This window comes from Arvicanthis niloticus, chromosome X (assembly GCF_011762505.2).
Source record: "Arvicanthis niloticus isolate mArvNil1 chromosome X, mArvNil1.pat.X, whole genome shotgun sequence".
Classification (NCBI taxonomy): domain Eukaryota; kingdom Metazoa; phylum Chordata; class Mammalia; order Rodentia; family Muridae; genus Arvicanthis; species Arvicanthis niloticus.
Genome location: NC_047679.1, coordinates 99858889 through 99885113, shown reverse-complemented (window position 1 = coordinate 99885113; position 26225 = coordinate 99858889). Strand labels below are relative to the sequence as shown.

At 39.4% G+C, this 26225-nt stretch overlaps 1 pseudogene; it reads left to right on the top strand.

The window, feature by feature from the left end:
• Nucleotides 1-852: 852 nt before the first annotated feature.
• On the top strand, nt 853-2205 carry LOC117695109 (ribosomal L1 domain-containing protein 1-like; annotated as a pseudogene).
• The last annotated feature ends 24020 nt before the right edge of the window (nt 2206-26225 follow it).

Here is a 26225-nt window from a genome sequence, read left to right as displayed (position 1 = left end):
TATGTATGAAATTCTGAAAAAAATAATAAAAACATAATATTTTAAAAGAAATTAAAATGCTGTTGTATAATAAATCACATTTGCAAAACCATGAGGATAAGGGACAAGATGTGTTTTATCAAGATAATTGTATTTTCTGCTGATTTTGTCAGGCTGTTGACGACTCAGGAAACTGAATTCTAACAAAGTCAAGGTCCATTTAAATATCTGTTTATGGTAATGTCTTTTAAATGACCACTTTAGAAACACCTACTCTTTCAAGAGGATTCTATTTCATTTAAAACCCTATGTATCCGTGACATGTGTACACATGAACATCTCAATTCCACCCAAATATTATACAAAAGTTTGCAGAGTTAATATAAACAAGTGCTCTGTTTTGTTCAATATGTCTTGCATTTTTATTTAAACCATAAAAAATAAGCCACAAAATATTCTGACATTTCTACTACTTGTAAGCAGAACCATTCAAATGAAAAAAAATGTAATTTTGGAAGTCCTCTTATTTAAGACCTGGCTCAGTGGATAAAGGCACTTGCTGTCAAACCTGATGATCTGATACCAATCCCTGAGAGACACATAGTACAAGGAGAGAACAGAATTTTGCCTCAAACATAGAAGCCGAGTTAATAGAAAGTCTTCTGTGTAGCCATGATGCTAACTGTAAATGTTAAATGTGTTTATATTCATTAAGTATATAAAGTTCAAAACTTAAGACAACGCTTTACCTAGATGCTGCTCTCCAAAGTAAAACTGCTAATCGTGCTGACCTTTTCAAGGACTTGTGCCGATGTGCTCCTGGGTGTGTTGTGATTACACCATCCTTAAAAAAAGATGTGCCCGGCACTCTGACTCCTGACTTCCACACGAGGTGACGTGAAGGTTTCAGCATCTGACTCTCCTCGTGCCTCAGCTGCTACAGCGACAACCACCACTGAGGTGCAAGCAGCCCCGACCGCTCTTGTACAACTGGACAGAGAGCAGATTAGAAAAAAAAAAACAATAATCAATTGCTGTTGAATGTGAGAGGAAATTTATTTTTAATGGTAATGTTATGGAAAATTCCAAAGAAAAAACTTTGGGTCAGAGTGTCTTTGCCTCATAGCATTCTCTCAGAATCCTCAGATGTATGTCTGTTCACTAAAGATGAATACGAGTCACCTGAACAAAGAGAAGGCTTCCATAAAAAACTTTTGAAAAAACATGGAGTTAACACTATCTCTCAGATTATCCCTACTAAAACTTTAAAAACAGAATATAAAGCCTATAAAGCCAAGCTCCGCCTCCTGGGTAGCTTTGATGTCTTTATTACTGATGGAAGAATTTGACGGCATTTGCCCACACACATAGGAAGGCATTTCTATCAGAGGAAGAACATTCCCGTATCTGTGAATCTTCTAGCAAAGAATCTGTCCAAAGAGATTGATCGAGGGATCACAGGGACCGTCTTAAACATCTCTAAGCGTGGTTCTTGCAGTAGGTCTGTATTGGTCACACTGGAATGAAGACTCAGCACATCGTTGACAAAATCGTGGTTATCTCAGAAACGCTTTCAGAAAAATTGCTGGAGAAATGGCAGAGTGTGAAACTCTTGTTCCCGAAAACTGAGAAGTCGGTTTCTCTTCCTATCTTTTCCTCATTTGTCACATCTCAGGATGAAAACGATTCCTTCCGTAGTGTGAAAAAACAAGAACTAAAAAAAAAAGAAGGAAGTACGAAAACGCAAAGTTGAAGAAGGAAAGCAAAATGTTAAGGAAGAAGTCCAAGAAGGCCGCATCTCTTTTAACTCAAGGTAGGTTAGTTAGTGCTCCAGCGAAGGGGCCCAGGAACTCAGAAGAAAAAGACCAACAAGACAAGCACAGAGCTGAAAGTTACAGAGGTGTGTGAAGAAACAATTCCACAACTGGTAACAACAGGAGAAACTAGAGATAAAGAAAATGTGATGATGCAAGAAAATGTCACAGGGAAAAAGTCTCCAAAATCGAAATCTGATCCAAATACACCTCAGGGTAAGAAAAGGAAGGCTCAACCAGCTAGAGACTCCAGAAGCCTCAGATCCTGGGACCTCTGGGAAGAAGCAAAAAAAGGATATGCAGGAATTCAGAAAGCCAGAGGCCAAGTCCTTCTCTACTCCCAGGAAATCTGGAAAAAAAAGCTTTCAACACACCCAGAGACAAACAACCCCAGGCAGCCCACTCAAACTAGAAATAATGCATTGGCGTGAAGGACATCAGAGCTAACCTAAGAGCTTTTCAAGAACACTTAGACACAGGGTGTGGTGGCACACATTCACACACTGGGATGCAGAGATAGGCAGGTGTGTGTGAGTTTGAGGCCAGCCTAGTTGTCTACAAAGGTAGTTATTTGGGTCACCTGGAATAAACCAAAATTTAATATTTAAAAGCCAGATTTAAGTCCTGGGCTTGCTGGTATAACCCTTCGTCAGCATATGCAAGATCCTGGTTTCAGTACCCAGAACTGTCAAAACAAAACCCACCCAACAAAAGGTACTCTGCTGCTGATTCCATCGCAGCCTTTTTCAACAAGGAGTCCTGGACTTTAACCGTTTTTGAGACGTTTCCATGGGTGCCTCTGAATTTAATATTTCTGTTGGAGAAATTAGGGGTTTGAGGCACAAAAATATTTTTAAATTGTTCAGTGTATTTGCTGATGTTTGCTTGTTTTGTATTGTTTTGTTAATTAAATTATTACATGCCCTTCTGGGGGGGAGGGGAATGTGCCCAAACATTATATACTCCAAGCAATGCCACCCTGATAATTAAACATAAACATTGGTCACCAGGGTATTTGATCTCTTAACAAGTACAACCCACTTTCTTTAGGAAATTTCTTAATTTGTTTTTTAATAAAATCACTTTATTGGTATGAACTCACAAATAAAATCATCACCTAGCTAGGTTAAGGCTGTCTTTCAAACACTTGGCCAGTCCAGTCCCAAACTCTAATCATAGCAGTGCACTTGTTTTTCAATTTATTTTATTTGAATGAGTGTTTTGTCCACATGTACATATAACACACACACACACACACACACACACACACACGTCTGGTGCCCACAGAGGTCAGAAGAGGGTAGTGGGTTCCCTGGAACTGGAGTTACAGATAGTTGTGAGCCACCATGTGGGTACTGAGAGCCAAACACGTGTCCTTTGCAAAACCTACAAGTGCTCTTAACTGCTGAGCCATCTTTCTGGGTATCATCGAATTTCTATGCAGTTAGAATGCTCATTCGAAAGCTCAGGAACTTCACTTAGGGCTTTATATTTTCACAATCAATTACATTTTTATGCAGTTACCTACCTCCAAAAACAATACAGGAAAGAACTAGTCAGAAGATTCCCAATAAATTAAATTGTGTAGGAATTGCCCATCTTTTGTTTTATATAGCTGCAAGAACATAGACCACTAAAGATGGATTCTTTTTTTTTTTTTTTTTTTTTTTTTTTTTTTTTTGGTTTTTTCGAGACAGGGTTTCTCTGTGTAGCCCTGGCTGTCCTGGAACTCACTCTGTAGACCAGGCTGGCCTCGAACTCAGAAATCCGCCTGCCTCTGCCTCCCAAGTGCTAGGATAAAGATGGATTCTAATGGAATGGGTTTAGTGTCGGGTATCCATGCATAAGAATAATTTCTCCATAACTTCTTAACTTGATTTGCTTGTGACAAGGTTACCACAAGTAACTCCGTAGACTCTGAGAATGGGTCTTGTTCCTTAGATCTTCATCCCCCTGCTTGATCTCCCCACATGCTGGAGTTGCAAGTATACATCACCATATCTAGCATAACTTCATTTCATAGCAGCTTTATCCATAATATCCAGAGACTTAAAACAACCCAGATGTTCCTCAAGAATGGATATAGAAAATGTGGTTCATTTACACAATGGAAAACTACTCGGCTAATAAAAACAGAGACATCATGAAATTTACAGGCAAATGAATGGAACTAGAAAATATCATGTTCAGTGAGGTAACCTAAACCCAGAAAGAAATGCATGGTTTGTACTCACTTATAAGTAGACATTAGTCATAAGGTACAGGCTAACATGCTACAATCCACAGACCCAAAGGATGTAATAAGAAGGGTCCACAGGAAGATTTGTGAATCTCACTCAGAAAGGAAAACAAAATAGTCATTGGAGATAGATGGAAGGGGAGAGAACCGGTGGGAGAGAGGGTGAGGAGGGGATCAGGGGTGGGAAGAGAGGGTGTGGGAGAGGGCTGGGAATAAGGACAGTAATCAGTGGGGAGGTATCTTTGGGAGTAGCTGAAGACTCGGGACAGTGGAAACTCCAGGGAGTCTATGGAGATGACCCTAGCTGAGATTCCTACCATTCAGGAGGTGAAGTCGTAACCTCCTGAAGACTCTCAGTGAAGGGAGGGGGATATCAACCCACCCAGAAAACCTTCAACCCAAATTTTATTTTACTTTCAAGATGTGCAGGGATAAAGATGGAACAGAGACAGAGGGAATGACCAAACAGTGACTGGCCCAACTTGAGACCTAGTCCATGTGAGAGAGCTAACCTTTGACATTGTTAATAACACTCTGCTATGATTGCAGACAGGAACCTAGAAAAAAAACTGTCTCCTGAGATCCAGCAGTGTATGGAAACAGACGCAGAGACCCACAGCTAAACATCAGACGACGCTTGAGATGTCTTGTGGAAGAGTGAGGGATAAGATTGTCTGAGACAAATATAAATTTTTAAATATAAAATTTAGTATATATTCAGGGGTAGTATCTTTAATTATAATTTTCAGTATGTCCTACTTTCAGTAGAGTACTCATGCCCTCTAACATGATGTGTCAGAGAAGAAAAAAGCCAAAATCTTATTCAAGAATAAGTGCTGAATGTCTGTGTTCTTTGTTCTTTTTCCATAGCGTCTTACTCTAGTTTAGTAAATATAATGTTTAAGAATATTACATTTTCTTCAAGCACATACCTTTAATCCCAGCACTCAGGAGGCAGACATATCTCTGAGTTTGAGTCCAGCCTGGTTTACAGAACAAGTTCCAGGAAGTCAGGGTTACACAGAGAAACCCTGTGTAGAAAAGGAGACAGAGAAGGAGACAGAGACAAACACAGAGAGACAGAGAGAGACAAAGACAGAGAGAGAGAGAAAGTGAATATTGTATTTTCTTGGGCACCTTCTCACTTCTCACTTTTTGAATTATCTTATTCCTTTGACTTGCTTTTCCTCTGTTTAATTTGTCTTTTTCTTCTACTTTGGGTGCCTTTTTCCCCATGACTGGTAATTCTTGGGTGCTTATTTCCTCTTCAATTCCCTTTTTTTTTTTCCTTTTTTTTCCAATTCCCTTTTTAAATATTGGATGGAATCACTATGTAAAGGCAGGGCTTTGAGCAAAAATTCCGCCTCCTGGCTTTTGTTATGCCCCATAAACGTCACCATTCCTTACATATTCAGATATTTCTCCAGAGAAGAGTTCTTGAATTAACTGCTTGTGGGGAGAGTAGGCCCATGATGTATTCCCTACTGATACAGGATGAAGGGAGTGAGTAGCCTCTCAGTCCAAAAGCTGATGCTCAGTTATTTTATCTGAATTTAGTCATGTGCTTCAGTAATCATTTTTTAAAACTAGCCCTGTACCTACAATCAAAGTTACATGATCCCTCCAACTCCTGAAACTGGCTGGGGTGATAAATAAATAAATAAATAAATTCAACTTGTCTTTTGTTAACCTCTTTTAGTAAGCATATAGACCCCAACTTTCCCCTATTCTGCTTTCTTCCTCCATATATTGTGGTTCTGAGTTACTGATGTGGACTAATCTAATTAAATATGGATAAATAGAGACAAAATTATATTGTACCAGTTGATGGTGTCCAATATCTACCTAATATTTATACTAGAAGGAGGGAAAGAAAGAAAGAAAGAAAGAAAGAAAGAAAGAAAGAAAGAAAGAAAGAAAGAAAGAAAGAAAGGAAGGTTTAAGGACATGTGACTATTTCCCATACCTAAACAATGTGATACTTCTGATTGAAGACACTACTATGTGTCTGGCAAAATAAATGAGAAAATATCTAAATAAATCTTATTATTGTCAAATTTGGAGTAATAAAACAATATGCATTGTTACAAGTTTCCAGATGAAAGCAAACACAAGGCTTTTATGCTGCTCAAAATGCAGCTTGGGAATCAAGAATCACGCTTGATGTTTCAGTAGCATTAAAGATTAAAGAGTGTGGTTTTTCTCAGCTAAGACATGAATACCTGACCAAATAAGAACCTAGAGATAAAGGTCTTTTTCATATATAGCAATTCTGTTTCCTAAACATCCTTTCTGAGGAAACTACTTGAAAGGTACATCTGATACAGGGAAAAGTGAGTGGGACACAGGAGGGATGCAGAATGGTAATTGTGCATTGGCCTAAAGCAGCTCTACCCAAGGTGTTGAAATAAAGGTAATCTATCAGTTTAAAAGGTATCAGGAATAGACTGAAAGATCTTTTTAAATGAACAACAGGGATAAAATACAGAAATGTTTAAAATTTTAAAAGTACAGAAATTAGAAAGAAAATGTACAACTGTATTGAGATTTTTATTTGCCAGGCACTGTTCTAGGCATTTTATAAACATTACAACAAACACTGGATTCTCAGAATAGCCTTGTATGTGGGTACAATTCTTATCTCTGTTTACAGATATAGAAAGTGAAGGTCAAAAGGCAAAGCTATTTGCCTAAAGGTATGCAAGCAGATTGTAGAGCCAGGCCGTATCTGTGATTCCAGAGCCTCAGCTCTTTCTGCTGTACCCAAAAGCTACACTGCTTTCGACTTACCTGATACTTGCGTGCTCTTGATTCGTTGCTAAGCTTTACTGCAATGTTTCTGAAAATACTATACTTCAATTGATTTGAGGCTTTGATCTTCTCTGGAAGCATCTATAGCTACCATCAACACAACCCAAGTCTTCACTACTCTCACAGCTGCGATCCTAGCAAGATGGGAAAGAGACTCTCTCACTTCCTGCCTTTGTTACAGAGATTTGTCAAATTTCCTGACTCTTTCAGATCCCTAGATATTTAACATTGGAGATACATTTTGAGACTCGGTCATCAAAACATTTCACCACTGTTAAAACATCACAGAATAGTACATATTATCCAAAGATAGATGATATAGCCTACAACACACTCAGGACAGATGATACTTGTACATATGTTGTGTGAATGTGAATATGTATATAGGCCAAGATATGTAGAGCCTTTTCCTTCCAAAGCCATGATAAACAAAAGAACATACAATTTAAAGTGATAAATATCAAAGATGTAATAAACATGAGGTACATGAATTGTGCTGGCTAGTTTTATATCAACTTGACGCAAGTTAAAGTGATTATGGAACTTCAGTTAAGAAAATATCCCCACCAAGTTGTCCTGTGGGCAAGCATGTGGTGTATTTTCTTGATTGATAATTGATAGGGGAGGGCCCAGCTCACCATGAGCAGTGCCACCCCTGGGTCGGTGGCCCTGGGTTCTATAAGAAAGCAGGATGAGCAAGCCACTAAGGATCACCCCTCCATGGCCTCTGCATCAGCTCCTCCCTCCATGTTTGAATACCTATCCTGTTTGAATACCTGCCCTGACTTCCCTCAATGATGAATTGTTACCTGAAAGTGTAAGCTGAAATAAACCCTTTCCTCTCCAGCTTGCTTTTGGTCATGGTGTGTTATCACAGCAATAGAAACCCTAACTAAGATAATATTGCTTCTGGACTCACCCAACATACTATTTAATAGTTGACATTATCATAATTATGTATGAACTCCAAAATTATTTGACGTAAACACATAAACCAGAAAGTCTTTTCATTATCAAATAATAAGCCAAAGGGTGGTGGCACATGTCTTCAATTCTAGCCCTGGAAGAGGCAGAGGCAGGGGCAGGCAGATCTTTGAGTTCAAAGCCAACCTGGTGTACAGAGTGAGTTTTAGGACAGCCAGGAAGACACAGAGAAACCCTGTCTCAGAAAATGGAGCCTCATTAGTGTAGTAAGTATTACGTCAGTCTCATTATCAAGTATTATGTGCTGTCTATAATTTACATAATATACTTTCATCTGACCTGTACAGCAGTCAGTCACACAAGAAGAAAACAAACCTGCAACGTGATAATAGATCAGCATTAGTGAAGGGAAACCTACCCACTGGGACAGCAATCCATTTCTACATGGTACCAATCGCTCTGCTGATCTTCATGTAAATCAGTCTTGAATTTGTCCTCTCACTGTCATTTGCCAGTAGTAGACCTCCAGCATGATGCAACATAGGAGTGAGCTGAAAGGAAGGTAACAGTGATAGAAACAAGTAGCATGTGTCTAGACCATCTGATGCTCCGTTTTAGTCAAGTCTGCCCAGCCTGCCTAATCCCAGTCCTATGAGTACCATGATAGTTCCATGGTAGCCATGATGATCACATCCTAAAGTGACCCCTAATGAGTCATGCCTTTATATAATTCCCTCCTCTAAAGTATAAGTGAGGTCTGAAACTACTAGGCAAGTTATTATTACTAAGGAGATGAGATAATTTTTTTTCCATTGTTACATAAGACTCAATCATGGGGCTAAAGAGAAGCTGCATATGATAATGTATACAAAGGTCAATTGGTAGAACTAATATGTCCTTATAAGTGTTATAATGCAATTTAATGAAGAAGCGTCTACCCTAGCAAACTGGAATGAGATTTCCTCTTGTTGGCCTTGAAAAAGTAAACTATGTGTGCCTGTGAGAAGGCCACTTGGCAAGAAACTATGTGAGCAATATCTTAGGCCAATCCAGGCCCATAATCAACAAATCTTACAGCTCTATGACACTGAATTATGTCAACAAACATGAGCTGAGAAGAGGATCCCAAGCTCCAGAAAGCAGGGCAGCCTGGCCAAAACCTTGACTGCATCCTCATGAGACCCCAAGCAGAGTGAGCCAAGATCAGATTCCTGAAACATAGGTAAGAACTATTTGTTCATTTAAATCGATATGTTTATGACAACATTGTAACTCAGCAATAGTCAGCCAATACACTGAGGAGTAATCTGGCATTCAGTCTTTATTAGCATATCACATGGTGTTCTTAAAAGAATAATTCTCTATCACAAAGGGAGTAGCCCTGCTCCAGAGCTTAAGAGATCTGCACTGTGAGTTTCCTAGGAGGTTAGCAGAAAGTAAATCTAAGCAAATCTGCTTACAAGATGGTCTAGAGACCTGCTACAGAAATACCCTGGCCTCAACTGAAACTAGCACCCATCTAGTTACAAGAAAAAAATAGGTCAGGATGAGTCAGTATTCTCAACATTGTATGCATTGTATACAAACTGCCAAATGATAAAACACTGCTGTACCTCTTTCGCAAAGTATAGTATTTTGGACTTTACTTTAGAGTAGATTTTCTACCCCAGACTTGCAATCTGTAAAAATTTTCAAAGTGAATCTATTCATCAATATAATGAATTAATATGATATTTTGTGGGGTGTCAAAATGGTCCTAGACATATTAATCAGAAGAGTTAAAATAATGCTCAAGTAGAGAATAAGCATGTTCTCATGTAAACTATCCTTTAAGTTTTTATTGATATATATTTCACTTACAAAATATTAAGAATTTGTGGTCTTTTAAGACCACTTATTCTATATTCATTTTTGTCAGCATATATGTGTACCACACGCATGCAGGTGCCCACAGAGGTCAGAAGAGGGCACCTGACTTCCTGGATCTGAAATTACAGACATGTGACACCATGTAGGTACAAGGAATTGAACCCAGGTCCTCTGCTAGAGTAGTAAGTGCTCTTAACTGCTGAATCATCTCTCCAGCCACAAGAATTTAGTTTCAGCAGTTGTAGATGTCAATGTTACTAATATTTAAAACTACAAGTACAATTATCACCCCTGAGCATGGATTCATGGTTTTTTTCCCAGTTAATCTCTTGTCAATCCAAAGGCTAACACTTTATAGTTTCTTTCTACATAGATTTTCACTTGCCTGAATCTTGGAAACCATAGTAGTAGAATCATACACCATGCATTTTATATGCCTAGGTTCTTTTGTGCAAATAACACAAAGGGGTTTGAGATGGTAAGCTGTTTTCAATTTTCCCCAAATAATGTTCAAGATCTGACTCTTACTATTTACTTGAAGGCAATAAGGATAGTGAGGTGGGACTTGAGGAAGAAATGCCATCTAAGACAGCAGTTGCTTAAAGTGCAATTATCATGCAATATTTATAAAAAAAGAAAGTTTCTCTGGAAAAGGAAAAGGGCTGGTGTGCCAGCAGGAAAAGGTAGGGGAACTTGGCTTCAGATTATTTGGATTTATCTTCCCAAATAGCAGCATTGATCTCTATGTTACATTATTTTCCTCTCTGATATTCACATAGTGAACAAGGCAAAATTGTAGTTTGTGCATTTGGTTATTTCCTAGCCAGATCACAACTATTATCAGATCATGAGCCTGATTTTTAGTGCTATCTGTTCAACAACTTCAGGATAAAGGTCTCCTTTAAAGCTAGCATAGAAGCAGAGTTTCTCCTACAGTCAAAAACAAACACTGGGCTCTAAAATTCTTATGAAGAATATTGTTTGTATGCCAACTAGATGTGATAGCCACATGACTTGCCCAAATCTTATCTTTCACCTATATATCATACTAGAAAAATAGCACATACCACGGGTGAAAGCTCAAGTAATTGCAATACCACTCATAGGGTGGGGATTACCATACCACTTACCATATACAATATAGTCCCTATTACTTTAGGAAAGCTGAACAATACAGCTCTAAAACCCCATCATGGCCATTGGATATCAAGAACTAATTCTTGATTGATGAGATGGCTCAGTAGGTAAAATACTTGGTGCACAAGCCTAATGACTTAAGTTTGATGCCTAGAACCCTTAGTGAGAAGAGAGAATCAGTACCTGAAGGTTGCACTCTGGCCTCCATATACACACTATGGTGTACATACACAAGTATGCTCATGTGCACACATATGTGGGGCAGTGGGCTGTGAGAAGCAGCTGGGTGCTTGGTTGAGCACGAGCTTGGAACCCCAGAATCTTACTGGTCGGCAGGAGTTCAGCTCTGCTCCCAGTCCCTGGTTCTTTTCATTTAGCTTCAGCCCTCCAACAACCACTCCCACAGAGAGGTCTATGGCCAACAGGCCTCAGGGCCTAGACAGATTTAAATACTAATGAGGTACCTGAAGGCCAGAGGGTGGAGCCAATTAAGCATTCTTCCCCAGCCACCTCCCCTCCCTCCCTATTTAACTCAGGTCTGCCCTGGGTTTCAGGGGGGGTGTGAATCCAGATTCATCCACCATCCGCCATGACATTAAAGCCTGTAAAAACCCATGGACTTTCTCGTGTCATTGGGGCTGCACCATGAGGAACTGTGGAGCCACAACAGCCATGCCTAACTTCCCTGTGGAGGAACCCAGAGCGTTCCCAGCCGATTTACCCACAGCCAAGCATGAGGAACCCTGCTTCTCCAGCCACAATTACCTACACACATACGCAATAATATTTTTCCATTAATTTATTTCTTTATTCACTTTACATCCCAATTGCAGTCCTCCTCTTTCCCCAGTCCCCCCTCACAGAGCCCCTCCTCCACTCCTCCAATAATAATGTTTTAAAAGAACTAATTCTAATATAAAATGTCTTAGCCAGAATCCCTTCTAAAACAGAGTCTGTGTCAGAAATCTACTATTAATGCATTTATGTAAACTCAAAATATCAATAATAAAGGAAAGGGGGTTATTGTGGAAAGCAAAGACTTCAGTGAGATACAATGCATGGTGTCACTTTTCAAAGCTGGAAGCCAGTAGCCAGGTATGTACATAAAAAAAATTTTTTCAACTGAAAGGGTACACACACACACACATTACAGACAAGTATGTAAAGGGAGAAAGAGAAATGTATCTGCCTGACCCCCGCATACATCTTGATTTCCATCACTCAAGGTTTATATCTCAGGGAGCTAACACCCCTTTCCAGAATGTATTGTTCAGTCCTTTAACAGCTTCTCACAGATCTAGACACCATGCCTATAGCATGCAGTTTAACCCAAGTGTCCAGTGAATGAAAGCTTAGCAGTAAGATGCTCAGTATGTAGAATAGGAAAACCATTCTGATATAGGGCTTCAATTAAAACTACTCAGAAAAGATGCCAAACAAGAAAGGTAGCAGAACAATCTAGAACGTGAACAGCATCCTGGAAGAGAATCTAAGAAAGCAGAAAGTTCGTGCCCAATATGGAAGTTTGGAGTACAATAAGAAGAGTAGGAGTGGAGAAAAGATGAATTTAGGGTGTATTTTAAAGAGAAAGCCAACAAAACTGTGTAATGAACTAGATGTAAGGAGTCAGAGAAAGGGAGGATTCATGGATAACTCCCACATATTTGTAAGCTAAGTAACTTGACAGATCATTGTATCATCTCTAAGATATGTGATATGAAGAAAAATGAACTTGGCAGGAAGGGAATCAATATTTAGTTTAATAGAGTCCAAATGTTTAATCAAAACCACTTTGTATCCATGGCTTGTTTTTTTTTTTTAATTAAAGAATTATGGACAATAACCAAAGGTTTATTCTTTGATTCAGCCAAAGGCCAGTCTTGCACATGGATAAGACCAGCCACCACTTACATGATATTTCTGGCAATGCATGGAATAGCCCTCCAAGATCTCCCTCTACACACTGGTCCAGTGTCCATCATCTATATTCTGATACTCTATGGTTATTTAGCAAACCATCCAAAACTTAGCAGCATTTACATTGGTCACTGACAGACAACACGAAGTTGAACCCAGTGAGCTGGTCTTTCTATCATATAATGAGAATTGAGGAAGCTCAACTGGAATCTAGAGGACCTGTGTCCAAGGCAGTGGTTCATTTATACTGACTGGAAAGGTTGTGTTGACACTATGCTGGGATTTCAGCCAGGTCTAAAGACCAGGAAGCTGAGATCTTTTCCACAAAGATCTCTCTATAGTCCGGCTTTCCTAAAAACACAACATGCCCAGAAAAAGGAAGCGGAAACCACTGGTTTCCTAAATAATAAGCCCATAAACTGACATATACTATCACATTACGTGGGTCAAGCATATTCACTGAGCCTAGATATAAGGATAGATAACTAGATATCATCGTCTCTCAATATCAAAACATTAGGAGGGATTATTACTTTTAATGACATGGATTAGAAACTATACCCTGGTGATAGCTAATTGCCCTGGTAATGTACATCTGAGGCACATATGGAAGACAGTTAAACCATTTGTTCTCAGTTTATGGTATTTATCAGATGAGTTTGTGATGTTCATTAGCTTTCCTTTTTTTCTTTTTATTTTTTGTTTGTTTGTTTGGTTTTCGAGACAGGGTTTCTCTGTATAGCCCTGGCTGTCCTGGAACTCACTCTGTAGACCAGGCTGGCCTCAAACTCAGAAATCCGCCTGCCTCTGTTTCTGCCTCCCAAGTGCTGGGATTAAAGGTGTGCGCCACCACTGCTCAGCTAATTCTCTTTTTTTTGTCCCCGAGACAGGGATTCTCTATGTAGCCCTGGCTGTCCTGGAACTTACTCTGTAGACCAGGCTGGCCTTGAACTCAGAAATTTGCCTGCCTCTGTTCATTAGCTTTCTACAAAAGAAATCCAGGGTTAAAATGATAGTACTAATAATATCATAGCTACTCTTTTTTTTATTTTTAACATTTACCCCATGTCAGAAATAATCCCCAGAGCTATGCATTAGTTCCTTGGTCTTCCCAGTAAACCCACGAGGTAGCAATGTGATACTGTCCTTATTCTATGGATGCCAAATTAAAGTCATAGGACAGTTAAATAATTTTCCCCAAACCATAAAACCAAGAAGCAGTATAGCTTAGATCCCAGTCCAGATCTACATTACTCAACATGTCCATACTCAGAACTATGATGTTATGTTGGAAAAGTAGAGGTAGGCTTGCCAGAATCAGTCTGCTAGATTACAGTCCTCAAGGCCTCATCAAGACTTCATTGGTAACAACGTAATAGGGAAAGGCATGTATAAAAAGTCAGAATAGTTGGGGTTTCCCACGACAGAATGTTCCTCGCCTATGACAGCACAAAAAGTAACAATATTCAATGTAGAGTTTCTTTTATTTGCAGAATTACTCTACATGCTTTCTCTGCACCTATCTCATACTCATCTCTGAACAACTGTGTAGAAATTATTGCTTTTATTACCCCTTCCAGTTGAGGAAGCTGAGATATTAAGTAAATCACATAATGCCTTACATGTGGAAACTGATTCTATCTCAGAACTCACTGTAAACCCTCACTCAAGCATTATATGAGTGTGGGGTATAGCTAAGTAAGTTTGTCGTGGAAACTTCTGTGCTAAAGTCCCGGGGGAAATACTGCTGAAAATTTGAGGAGATATCTAAAGATACCTCAAGTCCATGGAATACATTTTATTGTTCTGAACCAAGTGTCACCCCCCCCCAGTTATTAGTCCATTTCTAGAGTACATCCCTTCATAGCTACTTCCTTTCATAATCTAAGACCTCCTTAATAACCAAGAATATTGATTCCACAAGGCACAGGATATCTGAACAAATCCATCTCCAATTATTTTCCTCTTTATTCCCAGTTAATTAATAGCTAACTATTGAGAGGAGATTAAAAGAATTGACTTCCTGATGACACTGAGCAATTAAGATGTGAGCTCTCTTCACAAGTTTAATCACTGCCTAAGTGGAGATTAATAGAGATGGATCCCTTTTCTATCTAATTCCTATTTTGTAACCAACTACCCATTGGCTTCTGACCTTATCAAGATGCTTTACTAGAAGCAAGTTTAAATCTTGGCCCAGTCAAGTGAACATTTACAACCAATTAACCTATTGTTAATGACAAAACAGCTAGCTGTCCAGAAATGGGGGAAAATAGCATAAGGGAGCCTACATTGCAACATGCCAGCTGGTCTGCTTAATTCTTCCTAGAAATATTACCAAAGAGATTATACACAGACCTTCTTAACTCTCTCTTCCACAAAATTTTTGCTTTCCACCATTTTTATTATTTCTTTTATTTTTGATATCATAATTATATAATTTATTATAGCTATATAATTATATAATTTCCTTTCCCTGAGTCCAATCCCTCCTTTATACCAACCCCTTGATCTCTTTCAAATTCATGACCTCTTTTTTGAACTAATTTCTGCACCAAAGGCTCAGGGATCATTGCGGAAGAGAAGGCAGAAAGATTGTAAGGGCCAAAGGAATGGCGAGTTTTCTGTAATAGTGTGTCTCCAAGGAATGCCAGAAGCTGCACCATAAAGCCTCACCAACATAGCTGCCTAAACATGAGTTGAATAAGGACAATAGACATGTTAATGTGGATGTGACAATGTGCGTGAGGCCCGTACATATTAAAACATGCCTTTATTTAGCTCCAGCCTCTCTTTATTTTCTGTTTATGGTTGTTTTGCCTGCATGTGTGTGTACACACCACTTGCATGCCTGGTACTCATGGAAGATAGAAGAAAGCATCAGATCTCCTGGAACAGGAGTTATAGACAGTTGTGATGTACTTCATAGGTCCTGGGAACCAAACCCAGATCCTCTGGAAGAGCAGCAAGTGCTCTTAACTGTTGAACTATCTCTCCAACCCAAGTCTGTCTCTATTTTAACAGAGTATAAAGTCTCTAGTCTTGGGCAGGCAAGAGAACTCAGAGGATAAAAGTGCTGACTCCAAGCTTGACAATCTAAGTTCAATGCCCAGTTCCCACATTGTGGGAGGAGGGAACCAACTCCTACAGACTATTCTCTGACCGCCATGTGTATGTCATGACAAAGACATGCCATACACATAAACACTTTTTAAAGACATATAGTAACTTTTGAAAAATAAAAATATATAGCCTGGAGAGGAATAAAGACCTAAAGAAAAAAAATTCATCACTTTGAGCCAATAATAGATTCTGAAAATAAGTTTCCAGACTGACGCCCTAGTGTTAAATGTACCCTTCATCTTACAAGTACCTTGGGTAATGCTCATCAAAATCTGTCCCTGGGCATCAATATGCCTCTAGCCAGATGCTTCATGCCAGAATGGCTCTCGTAGGCCTATTATTAAGTGCTTTGCTTTCTATAAATTTGATTGTATGTACATACCTGGAGATCTGAAGACTGTATTCTATTCTGGCATAATTCTGCTCAACTTCCTATGACCTGTACCAAGAGTAGCAGCACAACCTATCTCCTCTACACTCGTGAATGACAGTTTCATGTCTTCTATACTTGGCAAATTCTTTCAAAACTAGAAAATCAGACCTTGTTTCTCAAGGGGATAAAGTCACACAGCAAAGCAAATATGTACTCTCTCAGTGCAAGAATAAAACAGCAATTGTGTTTGATATCAAGTTAAAGAAAATGAGTGGGGCCTGAGGAGATGACTCAGTAATTTTTTCGCCTTGCAAGCATGAAATCCTGAGTTCAGTACCCCAAATGCATGTAAAAAGATAGGCATGGTAAATGCAAGATTGTAATACTAGTGTTGGGGAGATGCAGACAGGTAGGTCCCTGAGCTCACCATTCAGCCAGTGTAACACCAGACCAATGACAGACCCTGTTTCAAAAACAAGATGATGGCTACTGAATAATGGCAGACAAGATTGCCTTCTGGCCTCCATATGCATGCACAGACATATGCACGTGCAATAAAGAAAGTGAGTTACATCAATCCTCTTGCTCACAAACCCACCAACTGGAAGGTATACCAAATTAGCTGGATGTTGAGGCTATTAGGGGATTTTAAAGCTTCATCTTATATTCTGGAAGACGATAAAGCTTTTAATCCAGAAGCTTCCTTCCCAGAAGTAGATGAGAAAAAAATGTATAGAACTTTGTGCTAGTTGCTTTTATTTCAACTCGACACAGCTGGAATCAGTTTGGAAGAGGGAACTGCACTTGAGAAGACGCCCTCACCAGACTGACCTATTGGCATCCCTATGGTACATTTTCTTGATTTATGATTTATATGGTCTGTCCCAGCTCACTGTGTGTGATGTCAACCACGGGCTTTATAAGAAAGCAGGCTGAGTATGTCATGGGGAGCAAGCCAGTAAGTAGCACTCCCTCCATAGCCTCTGCATCAGCTCCTGCTTCCAGGATCCTGCCCTGACTTTCCTTTGATGAAGGACTGTGTGCAATATGGAAGTTCTAGAAACCCGAAGTAAGACAGACTACAAAATGGGTTTTCGATTCGAGAGTGTAGCCATAGTGTGGTTCAGAAGGCTGATGAAACATACCTGTTGATTTTATTTAAAGATTTTTTTTTAACCTGTGAGTCATCTGTGTGATAAATAAAGAGTCTGTCATTCCCAAACATATCTTTTTAGACTGCTCTGTTATGTGTTATAAAGATCACACAGTAACATTAACTAGAGCTAAGGACAAGATCGGTTCATAGAGTAGTGTTGGGAGAAAGAGGCTCTTGTGGCTCCACCCATTTGCCAAGGGTCTGTGGCAGTCAGTGATTTCTGGGTGTTGGAAGAGAAGTTCTCTTCAGTGGAATATCTACTAGTAAGTGGTTTATATTCTTGAAATAACCCCTCATCCTTGCTTCTGTAGGGAACCCTAATTAAAGCCATTGGTTCAATAAAATATAAGAAATGAAAGTGTGAGGGAGACTGGAGAAAGGTAAGGGATCAACAGGAGGGGCATGGGGATGAGAGGGTAACAAGAATTAAATGTAATGAAAGTACATTATATACACAATACAAGTATGAGTATATCATAATAACACCCATTAGTCTATGGAATTAATATGTGCTATAAAATATTAAGTGTGTGTGTGTGTGTGTGTGTGTGTGCGCGTGTGTGCGTGTGTAGGCCAGAAGTGTTAGGTTCTCTGGTGAGTTACAGGCAGTTGTGTATGGGTGCTGGGAACTGAACCCAAGTCAAATGCAAGAGCAATATATATTCTTCTCTCTCTCTCTCTCTCTCTCGCTCTCGCTCTCGCTCTCGCTCTCGCTCTCGCTCTCGCTCTCGCTCTCGCTCTCGCTCTCTCTCCTTCTCTTTCTTTCTTTCTTTGTTGTTTTTCAAAACAGAATTTCTCTATGTGATCTTGGCTGCCCTGAATCTTGCTCTGTAGACTGGCTCTCAGAGAAATCTGCCTGCCCTTGTCTCCTTGGCTGCAATATGTGCTCTTAACTACAGAGCCACCTCTTTAGCTCCTAATAAAAACATTTAAGAAAAGCATGAGGCAGTTTTATAATGTTTAGTTGTAAATTATGTAAAAACATCTTGTGTATTAGCTTGCTTCTCTGTTGCTATGACAAAACACTGAATAAACACAATTTGATGAGGGCTGGGGATCAGCTTTGCACTTAACTCACAGTCCATCACTTAAGGGAAGTCAGGGCAGAAACTCAAGACAGGAACCTGGAGGCAAGAGCTGATGCAGAGGCCATGGAGGGGTGCTGCTTATTAACTTGCTCCCTATGGCTTGCTCAGCCTGCTTTATTATAGAACCCAGGACCTCCACCCCAGAGGTAGCAGCACACACTTTGGGCTGGGCCTCCTGCATCAATCTTTAATAAAGAAAATACCCCTGCAGACATCCCCACAGTGCAGTCTAATGGAGGTAATTCCTCAACTGAAGTTCCTCTTCCCAGATGATTCAAATATGTGACAGAAAATGGCCAGCATAACTTGTAACATTTTTTGCAAAGAACTGTTTGTATGTTGAATATAAACTTAAACCATTCCATCATTCAATCAAGATGAATGTGAAAAGTGACCATAGGTCTAATATAGTCAATACTACCAACAAATGATTAATATGAAAAAATGGATAGGTGATAATTTTGTTGCATGTTTCTGTATATATTAATATACAGACTTGCTGGATAGTGATTATAATACTAAAACTGATTAAATACAAAGAGGTCATTTTGCAATAAGATCACCTATATAACTTAATCCAAGTAATTAATAATTGAGACTGTTAAAACTTGAACACATACTTGAGTAAGCTTTTAGAACCAGCCACTAATTTGCAGGAAGTACAAAGGACAAGGAAATATATTCAATACTACAAGGATGCTTTCAGCAAAATCAGAATTGAAAAACTGGTGGATAATCCACCTATTTCCTTCAACAAATAAGCTACAAAGAATAGAAATACAGCATAAGAGCATGATTAGTATCCTGATTCAAACATTCCAACAAATATATATATATATGACATAGAAAAAAATTTACATGCTTCATTATATTAAAAATATTTATAGTGCTAGGCTCAAGAGGTGGCTTGGCAATGAAGAGCTCTTACTGTTCAATCAGTGGACCTGATTCAGATCCAGGAATCCACATCAGAGCATCAGATGGCTCACAAAGTGAATTCAATTCCCAGCAACCACATGGTGACTCACAACCATCTGTAATGGGATCTGACGCCCTCTTCTGGTGTGTCTGAAAAGAGCAACTGTGCACTTACATACATAAAATAAATAAATCTTAAAAAAAAAAAAAAAGAATGTGGTAATACTTGCTAAGAAAATGGTCCCATAGGTAAGAGCACATGCTATGCAAGCCAGATGGTTTGAATTCAGATCCTTACTACCCATGTGGCTTCACATACATCTGTAATCCCAGTACCATTGGGGGCAGAGACAGGAAAATCCTGGGAGCTTCTTAGTCAACTAGTCTAGCTGAAAACAAGACACTCCAAGTTCAATGAGAAACTCATAAGGAAATAAGACAAGTAATAAAAGAAAATATACAGCATTCTCTGGCCTCTGCATGTTCACATGCATACACATGTATATATACATATACTACACAAACACACAAAGAATGTCATATAGTTTTAGTATTTTTCATGAGATGCAGTATCATATTTACAAATAACATTATCTACAATATTTTAGCTTGCTTCAAAATACTATAGAAAGTTATCTGTTCTCACTACTGCTACTGAACAGTGTGTTGATGATGATAAATGTAAAAGAATCTTTTAAAGTGGATATATATGACAGTTCATGAATGGAAAAGTTCAACTAGTTTTCCCACTTCTTCTCAGATTAATGTATACTTTCAACACAATTCCAATCAAACATCCCAGTGGGATATTTGGTAGAGATTGATAAACTAAGAGAAAAAATGTATATGAAAGAGTGAAACAGATGGAAATAGCTTTTAAAATTGAAAAAGACACATGAGGTTGGAGGCCAGTATAAAATTTCAAGGTGTTCTATAAAAACAGCAGTAATTAATGGAGGTGTTAGAATAGACGCATAGATCAGTGGAACACCAGGGAATTTAGAAAGAAAAATCACATATATGTGATGAGCGTATCAACTTGTTTATTGGATGCCTGGGAATTTAACACAGTCCTTTGTACACATATGTACTGGCTATGTTTAATTTGTTGTTATTTTCTTTACTTTTGAGACAGAGTTTTGTTAAGTTACCCAAGTTATCTTTGATTTGTTCTGTGTTTATACATGGGATCCTCTTGCCTCAGTCTCTGAAGTAACTAGGAATACATGACTTGGCTCTACTGAATGTTTATGAAAGTACAAAGACAATAATACAGTTAAGAAAGTACAGTATAAGCCAGGCGGTGGTGGCGCACGCCTTTAATTCCAGCACTTGGGAGGCAGAGGCAGGTGGATTTCTGAGTTCGAGGCCAGCCTGGTCTACAAAGTGAGTTCCAGGACAGCCCGGCTATACAGAGAAACCTTGTCTCGAAAAAACCAAAAATAAATAAATAAATAAATAAATAAATAGAAAGTACAGTATATTCTTTTAATAAATAATGTTAGAAAAATTAAACATTCATATGCCTAAGACAAAATGTTGACCTACACTTCACATTGTATGAAGTTAAGATGAATAACTGATAACATAAAAGAAAACTTTATTGACTTGAGGTTCACTAAAGAGCTCTTAGACACAACACAAAAAGCACAAAAAAACACAATTAGTAAAGGAAAAGTGAGGGGCTAGGGAGATTACTCCACCAGTCAAATGCTTGCCACTTATCCCTGATGACTTGCGTTTGATACTCTGCAGTCATGTTATAGTCATGCATGGCACCATGCACCTGTAATCCCAGTGCCAGAGAAGCAGGGGGAAAAGGATCTCTGGGGCTTGGTGAGCAACCAGTGTAGCTGGATCAGCAAGCTCTGTTTCACTGAGAAACTCTGTCTCAAAATGTAAGTTAAAGAGCAATTTAAGAAGACACCCAACATCAGCCCTTGGCCTCCATATATGCCCATACATATATTATACATGCGCATGCGCACATGCACACACACACACACACACACACACACACACACACACACACTGGCATGTGCACACATACATAGATACAATAAAAGAAAAAACAGTGGCTAATTAAGACTTAACAAAGTTTTCAAATTCTAACTTATGAGAGGCACTGGTATGCAAGTGAAACCTTTCCCTCAGGGCTCAGGGAATAATGCAGAAAAGAAGGCCGAAAGATTGTTAAGAGTCAGAAGTGGTGGATGACTCCAAGGAGACAGTGTCTTCTAGACACAAGACTGATGCACATATGAACTCACAGAGACTGTGGCAGCCTTCACAAGACCTGCACAAGACCAAACCAGACAAAATCCCAGCACAGGGGAGGGGAAGTAGGCACATTGTCCCACCATGAGCCAAGAAGTTATTTGCAATTGATAGCTGCTAGGAGCAGGGAAATCGGTTTTCCTCAATGAAGTGACACTGGGTATAGATAGCAATTACACTTCAGAGCAGGTCACATACCTAGGAATTGTTGGCCAATATAATTCAGACTACATAATTTTTTTTACTGTATTTTCATACTGACTTTCTATTTAAGGGCCTGAAAAGAACAGGAAGTCGAGGTATTTTGATAGTACAGACCAGTGTTTAAAATGTTTTAAGAACAATTGCCAGAAGCTGTTAGGCTAAAGAAGGGAAGGATCATAGTATGTTGATCTTCTCTCCAATGTAAATTATAGAAATAACAGAATCTCCCAGACATAATACAAGAAGCTACAGGATGCTCTGTTGTAATCACAAACTCTTAACAAGTGAGAGCAATTGTCTTCTGCACAGTAACAAGATACCAGATACAGGAAACAAGAAACTGGCGATTCCATGAAACAGAAATGCTCCTTGGGTGCTGGATCCCATAGAAACTCCATCTCTAAAGTGAGCAAGCCCACGTATAAGATGTTCAGGTCAGGCCAGTGTGCTGAGGACAAGAGTCCAGCAAAATAAGGACAGCTGAAAGTCACTCAGGCAAAGAGAGAAAACCTGTGGTACAGGACACTTACCACAGAACTGGGGTGGTAACACATTCAAACTGTGGAATGCTTCTACAGATCATGCTTAGAAGTATATATAGTACAGGATACACAGCGCCATATCTACCATTACCTTGAAGAAGTCTAGGCCCCAAAGATATGTCATTGTCTCTAGGCATGAAGGACGGAAAGGCAGAGGTTTATTTTTTAAAGGAAGAAAGAGAGGAGAAGCAAGGAGTTCTCCTTGTTTGTGGAGTGAAATAGAATTCAACCCGCTTCTTCTTTTCTAACACCAGGAGTAGGGTTATGTTCACTAAAGTCCACAGGAGGCAGGAATAAACTATCTACTCAATACTCAAGGACTAAAATCAATCATAATATGAATGCAGCAGAATGGTGAGAATTCTTTGAGTAGGAGAGAAGGAGTTTATTAAAGTCATTCATCAGGCACCACCAGGGCTGGCAAGTAAGAAGTAGCTGAATCTGTTTTCGGGTTTTGTGAGGAAAGTTTTTCTGGGTTCATGTTCTGGCAGGAAGTTTTTTTAAAAACAGGCTCTATAAAGCCAGAAGCCCCGCAGATAGAACCTAAAAGAAAGATAATTCTTTTTTATAATATTTTTTATTATTTTTATTTTTATTTTTTATTTTTTTACACTCCAGATTTTATTTCCCTCCCAGTCCACCCTCTGACTGTTCCACATCCTCCCCACCCCTATCTCCAGGAGGATGTCCCCACCCCCCACCTCACCAGGCCTCTAAACTCCCTGGGGCCTCCAGTCTCTTGAGGGTTAGGTGCATCTTCTCTGACTGAGTCCAGACCCGGCAGTCCTCTGCTGTATATGTGTTGGGGGCCTCATATCAGCTGCTGTATGCTGCCTGGTTGGTGGCTTGGTGTTTCAGAGATCTCAGGGGTCCAGAGTAATTGAGACTGCTGGTCCTCCTACAAGGTCGCCCTCCTCCTCAGCTTCTTCCAGCCTTTCCCTAATTCAACCACAGGATTGAGCAGCTTCTTTCCATTGGTTTTGGTACAAATAACTGCATCTGACTGTTTCAGCTGCTTGTTGGGTCTTTTGGAGCACAGTCATGATAGGGCCCTTTCAGAAAGAAAGAAAGAAAGAAAGAAAGAAAGAAAGAAAGAAAGAAAGAAAGAAAGAAAGAAAGAAAGAAAGAAAGAAAATCCTATACAATAGGCAAAAGACAAGCACTAAACCCAAATGGAGGTGGGGGGAGACTTTTCAAACTTAAAATAATAAATTTAGATGTATTATCAACAAATGTGTCTAGGTCTGGACCTTTTCAAATCACAGACCTCTAAGACAATTTAATGATAGGTGTGTGTGTGTGTGTGTGTGTGTGTGTGTGTGTGTGTGTGTGTGTGTGTCTGTGTGTCTGTGTGTCTGTGTGTGTGTTTTAAGAATACTCTAAGCGAACTGCTGGTGGCTCGGCCCTTAAGGCGCCCGCCCGCAGAGGGTGCGCGTCTCTTGGTGCGCGCGTTCAAATCCCGTCCTCTTCCTCCCGCGTCTTGTGGGAAAAAAAAAAAGAATACTCTAAACCAGTCATAGTGGCATATACTTGTTCTTAGCCTGAAGCTGTAGGATCTCACATTCCAAGCCAGCCTGGGGCTGTATAGGAAGATTCTGTGTCTAAAAGGCAAACAAAAGATTTTCTAAAAAGTATTTTGAGTATCTGTAGCATATGGGTGTATGCACAAATGTGGTTGCAGGTGTGGGTGCTCTACTGCTTTTGGATGCCAGAGGAGAGCACTGAGTGTTCTGCTGGTTTGAGTAAAATATGTATCAGTCTGGACATACTGGTGCATACCTTTGATCTCAGCATTCAGGAGGCAGAGGTAGAAGAATCTCTGTTAGTTTGAGGCCAGCCTGATCTATGTAACAAGTTCCAGGACAGCTGGGACTACATAGAAAGATGCTATTGAAAGAAAAAAGAAAGAAAGAAAGAAAGAAAGAAAGAAAGAAAGAAAGAAAGAAAGAAAGAAAGAAAGAAAGAAAGAAAGAAAGAAAGAGAGGGAGGGAGGGAATTAGCAAAAAGAAAATAAAATTTAAAAATAATTACTAAGAAATATCCCCCACTTGGGTTGGGATGGGGCACATTTGGTCCTTGGTTGGTGATGCTATGTGAGAAAGTTATAAACCTTTAGGAGGTGAAGCCTTGCTAAAGGAAGTACATCATTGGGAACAGGCTTTGAGAGTTTATAGCCTCACACTACATCCAATTCATTCTATCTTCTGCATCTAGTTAAAGCTGTTGTCCTCAGCTTCCTTCTCCTTCCACCATGCTTCATCTGCCATTAAGGGCTCTCCCACTAGAACCATAAACCAAAATAAATTCTCTGTTCCTTACATTGCCTTTAGTCATAGTGATTTATCATAGCAACAAAAAGTTACTAAAACAGGTGTCCTGCTCTATCACCCTCCACTGTCCTCTTTTCAGACAGTGTCTCTCACTAGATCTGGAGTTAGGCTGGTGGAAAGCAAGTCCCAGTGATCCTCCTGTCTCTGCTCGCCACAAAATTAGGGTAACAGGCATGTGTACGACCACACTCACCTTTTTCCCCTGGGTGCTAGGGATTTGAACTCAGAGTCTTGTTCTTGCACAGCAACTGTTCATACCTCCCGAGTCATCTTCTCAGCCCTGAGAAAAAGAAAAAATCTGTTACATGCATAAAAGAAAGCACAATGGAGTACAAACAGAAACGATTTTACAGGTGACATAGTAACATGTGTTTCCTCACTATAAGTATATGTAACAGTATAAGTAGCAATAGCTACTGCTGAGTCCCATAACTACCATAATGTAAAGTCAGTGGTAAGAGGCATGTAGCTCAGTAGGAGAATCCTTGCCTAGTAAGCATGGGGCCCTAGATTCTAACCCCAGCAAGAAGAACAAAGAAAAGGGTTACTGATGTGTATAGAAGGGATTTAGAACCTCTATAACTTCTATCATTTAGTTAATTAAAACATGTTTACTGTTGTCTGTTGCTCATGTTATAGAAGAAAATGGCAAACATCAGAGAAACTAGAGAAAATAAAAAAATAAAAAAATAAAGCAGTTTGTTTCCATACAAGACTAAGACTATAGATCCTGTTATAGTTGGATGTGGAATACCCTCCAAAAGGCTCATGTGTTGAAGACTTGGTCCTTGGCTGGTAGATACAATCATTGAAAGGTGATTAGAAGCCAGACGTGGTATCATGTGCCTGTAATACCAGCACTCAAGAGGTGAGAAATGAAGATTTCAACTTTGGACCAAACTGGCTATATATGGAGACCTTGTCTTGGAGGCGGGCAGCGGAGGGCCTCTGGCCTAATTTGAGGGTTCATTTTTTTTTTTTTAAAGAAGATTTAGTGTGTATAGTTGCATTGCTGGAAGGTGGTAGAAAAACAGGAAGTAAACTTAACTAAAATATGTAAGTCATTGGGGACATGCCCTGGAAAGACACAGCTTGTCACTGGTTCTGTCACAGTGCTCTCTGCTTCCTGGTGAAGGTGAGCAGCCTCTGCCACATATCCCCACTACCATGATATCCTGCCTTGCCTCAGGCCCAGTGCAAAGGACTCAGCTGTGAAAACTCAGAAACCATAAGCCAAAATCAGTCTTTCCTCCTTTCAGGTTGTTTCTCTTGGTAACAACATCAAAAAAAAAAAAATCCTGAGTGAAACAGACCCCTTGCTATAAATGTGCTCCTTATGTGTATGGGCTGGGGCCTGAACTTAAAGACTATGCATGTATCTGTTAGTCTGTGTTCTAAGTGAACCACTAAATGTACCACTTACTCTGACAAAATTCCATATAGGTGGCTTGTTTAGTAGAAAAGAAAATATATATTTCTTACAGGTCTGGATTCTGGGTAGTGCAAATTCAAGGCAGGATATTT